The sequence below is a fragment of the Schistocerca nitens genome, chromosome 3, assembly GCF_023898315.1.
Source record: "Schistocerca nitens isolate TAMUIC-IGC-003100 chromosome 3, iqSchNite1.1, whole genome shotgun sequence".
NCBI classification, from domain to species: Eukaryota; Metazoa; Arthropoda; class Insecta; order Orthoptera; family Acrididae; genus Schistocerca; species Schistocerca nitens.
In genome coordinates, this window is record NC_064616.1 from 896,503,840 (window position 1) to 896,510,035 (window position 6,196).

General features: G+C 44.4%; 1 pseudogene; it reads left to right on the forward strand.

Moving 5' to 3' along the window:
* Nucleotides 1-5,749: 5,749 nt before the first annotated feature.
* LOC126250089 (5S ribosomal RNA) lies at nt 5,750-5,867 on the forward strand (annotated as a pseudogene).
* Nucleotides 5,868-6,196: the final 329 nt, after the last annotated feature.

Sequence of the window (6,196 nt, forward strand, 5' to 3'; positions counted from 1 at the left end):
TGGCTGTCCCCCATATACATTTTTGACTCGTGACTTTATGAAATTGTAAACGAGCCCTGCAATTACACAGTCACGTTTACAGATGGACACAATGAAGGGTGCTCTCTTGACTGCTCTGCAATTTGCTCTGAGTGTCCTCAAGAACTGTTTAAGCAAAAGAATTTATTGCATTCGATCCACAGTTATGTTGGATATAGAAGGCATTGAAGAGGTTGTATGTGTGCTGTGATATTCCTGGGCTTCTTCAAGTACCCAGTACTCTTCAGTCTGCACAGCAGATGTACGAGGGTCACTCCAAAAGAATTGCACACCATTTTTATAAAAATACAGTTTTCATTCTGCATGTGCGAAAGTTTTACAGTGTGTAGATACATCCTTCCCGCTTGTTTTCAAACTTGTTCAACCTGTTCCCGTGAGTGGCGCCGTCGCAGCATTTCTTCAAGATGGCTGCTACACTTGATGTTCGTCAGAAGCAACGTGCTGTCCTAGAATTCCTGTGCTGTGAAAACGAGATAGTGGGAAACATCCACAAGAGGTTGAAAAAGGTTTATGGAGATGCTGCTATCGATCGCAGTACAGTTAGTCGGTGGGGAAGCAGGTTACGTGATGAAAGCGGGCACGGCAATATTAAGGATTATCCTCGCAGCGGCAGGCCTCGTACTGCACACACTCCAGACGGACGATGTGCAGAGAGTTAACGAATTGGTGACTGCTGACAGACGCATCACAGTGAACGAATTGTCACTCTACGTTGGGATAGGGGAAGGAAGTGTTTGCAGAATAGTGAAAGTGTTGGCGTTAAAAAAGGTTTGTGCCAGGTGGGTTCCCAGGATGTTGTCAGTGCCTCACAAAGAAACAAGAAAAACGGTATGCAGCGAACTTTTGGAACAGTACGAGAATGTTGGAGATGAATTTCTTGGAAGAATTGTGACAGGTGATGAAACACGGCTCCACCATTTTTCACCAGAGACGAAGAGGCAATCAATGGAGTTGCATCATGCAAATTCATCCAAGAAAAAAATTCAAAACCACACCTTCTGCTGGAAAAGTTATGGCTACGGTGTTTTTCCATTCCGAAGGACTCTTGCTTGTGGACACCATGCCAAGTGGAACCACCATAAATTCTGATGCATATGTGACGACACTGAAGAAACTTCAAGCTCGACTTTGTCGTGTTCGACCACATCGGCAAAAGCAGGATGTTTTGCCGTTGCACGAAAATGCACGACCACATGTCAGTCAAAAAACCATGGAAGCGATCGCAAAACTCAGATGAACAACACCCGCCTTACAGTCCTGACCTGGCTCCATGTGACTATCATCTCTTTGGGAAACTGAAAGACTCTCTTCGTGGAACAAGGTTCGAAGATGATGACTCCCTTGTGCACGCTGCCAAACAGTGGCTCCAACAGGTTGGTCCAGAATTTTACCAGGCGGGTATACAGGCGCTGGTTCCAGGATGGTGTAAGGCAGTTGAGAGGGATGGAAATTATGTGGAGAAATGAAAATATTGTTCCTAAAAGATGTATCTACACACTGTACAACTTTCAAACATGTAGAATAAAAGATGGATTTAAAAAAATAGTGTGCATTTCTTTTTGAGTGACCCTCGTAGATATACACTTTTAGATACTCATCTGAAGTGATTTAAGGAAGTACACAAAACATCAGATAGGTGGACAGAAAAGAAATTGAATGCCGCTCTTCAGGAATAAGAAAGCAGTGCCTTAACAACTATATCCTTCTTCGCTCGGTATGTATATGTAATAATGCGATGACAGCTCTGCAGATGTGTTTGACAACTAACAAGTAACTACATGTATAATTATGCAAAAAGTGCGCGCTTACGGTCTATCCGATGACATATGCGGTTGGATAGAAAGTTTTCTAACAGACAGAGAGCAGTATGTCGTCCTGAATGGAGTGACTTTAACATAAACAAGCGTAACTTCAGGTGTGCCCCAGGGCAGCGTAATAGGTCCGCTGCTTTTTACGATTTACATAAACGATCTGGTTGATGGTATTGACAGCGGCATTAGACTGTTTTCCGATGATGCTTTAGTCTACAGGAAAGTAGTATCACACGTTAGTTGTGAACAAATCAATGAGGATTTGCAGAAAATAAATGCGTGATTTAATGACTGGCAGATATCTCTCAATATTAGTAAGTGTAACCTACTGCGTATAACAAGGCGAAAATCCCCATTAATGTACGAGTACAAAATAAATGCCCAGTCTTTGGAAGAGATAACGTCCGTCAAGTATCTGGGTGTGACTATTCGAAATGATCTCAAATGGAATGACCATATTACACAAGTAACGGGCAAGGCGAACTCTAGATTGTGGTTTATTGGTAGAATTCTGATGCAGTCCTTCAACAAAGGAAATTGCTTACAATACGTTGGTTCGTGCAGTCTTAAGAATATTGTTCGTCTGTATGGGACCATTACCAGTTGGGTCTGATTCATGAGATTGAAAAGGTCCAAAGAAGAGCGGAAAGATTCGTGACTGGTACATTTAGCCACCGCGAGAGCGTTACAGATCTCATAGAGAGTTTGAAGCGGGATACACTTGAAGATAGACGACGCGCTAAACGGAATTGGCTACTCACTAAATTCCGAAATCCGACCTTCGTCGAGGATGTAGAGCATATATTATTACCACCAACTTTCAAATCGCGCAATGATCACCATTCAAAGATAAGGGAAATTAGAGCTCGTACTCAGGCGTTCAGACAGTCGCTTTTTCCCTCGTGTGATCCGCGAGTGGAACAGAGGGGGGGGGGATATGACTTTGGCGCTAATTGTGCCCTCCGCCACACACCGCTTGGTGGCTAGCGGAGTATATATGTAGATTTAAGGATGGTTGCACGCATCCAAAACGTAATGAACTGTGAACATCTGGGAGACGCTGAAGTGTTGTTCCGCGGTTCAAATGGAAAAACTTTCCTTCCACTCGCATGTTTGCATGTTTATTGCACGAGCCGGCCGCGGTGGTCTAGCGGTTCTAGGCGCTCAGTCCGGAACCGCGTGACTGCTACGGTCACAGGTTCGAATCCTGCCTCGGGCATGGATGTATGTGATGTCCTTAGGTTAGTTAGGTTTAACTAGTTCTAAGTTCTAGGGGACTAATGACCTCAGAAGTTGAGTCCCATAGTGCTCAGAGCCATTTGAACCATTTTTTTTTATTGCACGAAGTCTCTGTGGTGTAGGGCTCCTGTTTATGCCTTAAAAGTAGATGAGTGTGCGTATAGTGTCTTATTCTCAATGATAAAGGAAGGGTTTGAAACCCTGTGGTGGCAACGCCCCCGACAGCACCAAAGAGGTTAGTAATGTGACGGTTCTGGTCGTTACTCGGTGCAGTATCCTTTCGTGTGCTATCCTTTTGTCACTTAAGAGAGTGTTTTTTCACTTAAGAGAGTGTTTTTAGTCTACCATGAAACGATTCAGTCACACTACAGTTATGTGTTCAATAAAAAATTGTAGTGCAGAGGCGTGTAGAACATTAAATACCTCCGTAACAATTAACTTTTGGTCTGCTGTATTTTTATGGGCGAGTTTAGTAAAAATATAATCAGACACGACACTTGCCAAGTTTTCTAGATCTTACATACACAACTCAAAAACAATCAGGACCATCCCAACGACCTGCATAGTTTGAGTGCGTTTTCCATTTGTCGAAAACGTCTTCCTCGATACTTTTTAACCACAGGAAATCGCTGTCTACAACCACCCCTTTAATGGAGGTAAAAGTGAAGCAACTTTTTCAGTGCAGTCCAGTAGGGCGCACCCTGTCTCCAATAGTAAAGTGAACGATGCGGCTCGTGTACACTGTTAACTCCAACAGAATCGGTAGAAAGGTGATTTTTCAGCTTAAAGCGTGTGTGGAGTCCCACTTAACGGCAAAAAGTGTTATCAGTAGCGGAAGTTGCCAGCCGAAGTGGCTTAGACAACAGCGACATGACTGGGCCCTTCATCCACCATCATCAGACACAAAACAATGGATATATGGTGTGTACTGGTCTGCCACGGCCAATAACACTAGCAGATGAGTGGCATTTACAAATTATCATTGGTAGGTACCCTCCGACAGTTTAAAAGAACTGCGGGCTGCCTTTTTGGAGATAACTGAGAGGCTTGTCTTGAGCCATACAGTACGCAACCTTATCTAAACGACCAATTGCACCTCTCGTCGATTACGAACAGCAGTAGAAACCTCTCAGCATATTCTGTAGCTTCGGAACGGCATAATGTACCAACATGTCTATGTAAAAGTATCCATTTACACTGCTTTGAAGGAAAAACAATGGGCCAATCACTCGATCACACATTAACCCACACCGCACGTTAACCTTTGGACTGTCCCGAATGTGTTCTCGTACGACATGAGGATTTTCTGATGCCCGATCCGGACATTATGGCAAATAACTGAGCAACAAGTATGAAATGTAGCCTCATCGGAAAAACACACGCTTCAAGAAATCATTGTCCTCACCCAAACGGTTCAGCATGTCCACTGAACATTGTTCACGTTTTGGACGATGATCTAGTTGTAATACCTGAAAAATTTGGATCTTGTACGCATACAGTTCAAGAAGTTTCCTAATCAATTTATGCACTGTCCTCATGGACACTTGAAGGTGCCGCGAAGCTTGTCTACTCGATTTCTGTGGCGACCTCGTGAATACATTTTGACCTGCCGGCACAGTCTCCTCCGAAACAGATGGTGTGCCACTGCCCGTCCATTTCTGATCTGACCCCGTTCCTACAAAAGTTTGCATCCATGTTCTGGTTAACTTGACATCATATGCTTTCTTTCTATAACGGGACTCAAACGCTCGCTGCACAGTAATCGGTGATTTGGTTTCTGCTAGCGCAGTGTTCCTTGTGACGGAAGTGGGTTCTGTAGTAGACTTGAAAAAAAAAGTTATCATCATAAGTCTAATTAATGTTTAATCTTAAAATAAGATTAAACATTTATGAACATCCCGTATTCTCAACCACTGGCTACGAGCAACGGAAACAACAGCGAGATAAATTGTCAAGTTCACAACCCGGTGTAACATTTAGGTACACCTTAACTGCATTTTAGCCAAAATATGAGTAACGGAAGCAAAATGGTTCAAATGGCTCTGAGCACTATGGGACTTAACATCTATGGTCATCAGTGCCCTAGAACTCAGAACTACTTAAACCTAACTAACCTAAAGACATCACACAACACCCAGTCATCACGAGGCAGAGAAAATCCCTGACCCCGCCGGGAATCGCACCCGGGAACCCGGGCGTGGGAAGCGAGAACGCTACCGCACGACCACGAGCTGCGGACTAACGGAAGCAAGATGTCAAGTGTTGCAATCCACAGACCTTGGTGGCTGGATGGTAAACACAATGGACTCGAATTCGGGATGACTAGGGTACAAAACGATTCTAGGTTTGCCTTGGTTTCCGTATGTCGCTCAAGAACGAGATGATAGATTCATCTCCCCCTCCCCCCCCCCCACCTCTACCCTCCTGCTTCCTTGTACAATCCGAGCTTGCACTCCGTCTCTAATGATCTCAACATCATCGAGGCATTAAAACAAAATTTTCTGGATAAGACTGAAATAATCTCACTTCTTTTATTTCTTCTTTGTCCAGCGCAGCACAATGTTTCAAATACACTGACGGGAAAAAATCGCAACATCAAAAAATATTTAATGTAGAGTAATGAAATTTCCCGGAACAACTTTGTCTAGGTAAGATATTTAGCCAACGGCCTTGCCGCAGTGGTAACACCGGTTCCCGTCAGATCACTGAAGTTAAGCGCTGTCGGGCTCGGCTAGCACTGGAATGGGTGACCGTCCGGTCCGCCGAGCGCTGTTGGCAAGCGGGGTGCACTCAGCCCTTGTGAGGCAAATTGAGGAGCTACTGGAGTGAGAAGTAGCGGCTCCGGTCACGCAGACTGACAACGGCCGGAAGAGCGGTGTGCTGACCTCACGCCCCTCCATATCCACATCAAGTGTTGTCTATAGGCTGAGAATGACACGGCGGTCGATCAGTATCGTTAGAGTCTTTCTAGGCCGGTTGGGGCGGAGTTTAGAGTTTAAAGGATTGGAGAGAGTTAACATATACTCCTGGAAATTGAAATAAGAACACCGTGAATTCATTGTCCCAGGAAGGGGAAACTTTATTGACACATTCCTGGGGTCAGATAC